The sequence below is a fragment of the Berghia stephanieae genome, chromosome 8, assembly GCF_034508935.2.
Source record: "Berghia stephanieae isolate SIO BIC M18660-M18661 chromosome 8, UCSD_Bste_1.3, whole genome shotgun sequence".
In the NCBI taxonomy this organism is placed as follows: domain Eukaryota; kingdom Metazoa; phylum Mollusca; class Gastropoda; order Nudibranchia; family Aeolidiidae; genus Berghia; species Berghia stephanieae.
The window spans coordinates 14,805,595-14,807,693 of NC_088367.1; the positions used below are offsets into that span (position 1 = coordinate 14,805,595).

The following is a 2,099-nucleotide window of genomic DNA, read 5'->3' on the forward strand; positions in this document are numbered from 1 at the left end:
CCCTGTGCCTTCCGATCCGTAGGAGAGTGGTCTACCACTAGACCACATAACCACACTTACCTACCTATCTATAATATAAATATATAATGTACGTGTTCTTGTTTGTTTGTGTGTATGTGGGTGTATTAGTGTAGTGTGTGTGTGTGTGTATGTATGTGTGTGTGTTTGTGTGTGTGACTGTGACCTTTTCAAGTTCCATGAACGCCTCAACCATTTGACACTTCCATATCTTTCTTTTATGTCTACAACACGTGGGGTCCGAAACGGTCACCCATCTAAGTACTAACCACGCCTGACGTTGCTTGACTTCGGTGATCGGACGAGAACCGGTATTTTCAACGTAGTATGGTCTTAAGACTGTTTGTCTGTGGCCTATACCCTGACCCAGGGTGAGAAAGGCAATGATGATGATGATATCTTTCACGGCAATAATATCAGCACGTTTCGTAAATCGAATACTCTATAGATAGTATACAGATGACGTCACTCAGGTCTTTGTTATTGTTTTTGCCATCCGCGTTTGTGAGTTGTTCTCACTAAACTGTATTAACCAGACTATAAAAGTTCATGGTTACACAGAGTTTGTGTGTTGGTTGTGAACTCCTTGGCCAAGCGCATACTATCTATATGGTTGTCAGCATTCTAACCTTGAATTAATTATTTCCTATCATAATTACGTGAACAATTACAGACTGCTGTAAACTGTAAACTGCCTCAATGTCATTTTTTTTTTTACATTTTGACCTGAAAACTTCTACATCATTCAGCAGTTGATTAAAATCAACTGGGGGGGGGGGGGGAGGGGGGGGGGGGGGGGGGGGGGGGGGGGGGGGGGGGGGTATCTTAATCCTGAAGCTTTTGAAGGCTCGAGAATTTGTGACAAGATTCTGGCTCATTTTAATCGATTGACACCACCTATATGAGTAAGAGGTGATTTGTTTTTCTGCACCAGATGTATAAAGATGTTTTGTCAATTGTCGACAGGAATAAGGAAATGAAAAAGCCATCTAGATAAATCTAGATAAATCAGCTGTACTCTGAAAATACCCATATTTAAAAATTTGGCCAGAAAACTCGTCCTTCAAATATCGATCGATTTAAATGACCCTCATCTTGGCAAAAACTCTCAAACCTGGGACTTCGCGAAGTCCCAGGTTTGAGAGCTTTTGCCAAGATGAGTGTCGTTTAAATCGACCGATATTTGAAGGACGAGTTTTCTGGCCAAATTTTCAAATAAGGGCTTTTCCAGAGTAAGCCAGAAATCATCCACCTACGTTGAATCAACAATAATTACGCTAGTAATCTCAAAGTTGACATCATACATTTTATACAACATTCAACTCAAGTCCTTTTTATTTCCTGCGGAGGAATAGATCTTAGGATGTCGTAATTTAGATTAATCTCCTGGATGTGTACCACGTCACTCTGAATACGATTTATGTAATTTATCTTTACAAATACAATTAGAAGTTTTCTCGGATTAGTGTGTGTTTGTGTTTATGTGTGTCTTTCTGTGTGTGTATGAGTGAGTGTGTGTGTGTGTGTGTGTGTGTCTGCGATTCTGTGTGAGTGAGTGTGCCCTGGTGTCTGAGTGTGTTTTTGTGTTTGTTTTTATGAATAAATGTGCTGGTGTTCTTGTTGTTGTTTGCTGTTGACGTTGAAAGATGTTGAATGCTGTTTATATAATTATTGATGAATTGAATGAATCTCATTCCACTCTCTAAAAATTTAAACAAAACTCGAGCTTTTATATAGCGCAATATCAACTACACGTGCTCAAAGGATCCCTAGCTAACAGCAACAATTGACATGAAGGATGCTAGGCGATATTACAAAAAAAAAATTTCTGACCGAGACAACAAGGCACTCATTTTACGCTTGAGTACGGTGAGAGAATGTGAATAAAGAGCCTTTTTCAAGGACTCAACTATGACCCGCTCAGAGTGGGACTAAGATCCACAAACGTCAGATCCCAATGCTGCGAGTGTCATACCACTAGACCACAAAGTCGCACAAACTACCGGAAATTCTCATTCCTCATAGACTTACTTACTTACTTACTTATCCGAACAAGCGACCACCTGAGCTCTAGCCCTTTG

At 40.2% G+C, this 2,099-nt stretch overlaps 1 pseudogene; it reads right to left on the reverse strand.

The window, feature by feature from the left end:
- Positions 1-239: 239 nt before the first annotated feature.
- LOC144979089 (5S ribosomal RNA) lies at positions 240-357 on the reverse strand (annotated as a pseudogene).
- Positions 358-2,099: the final 1,742 nt, after the last annotated feature.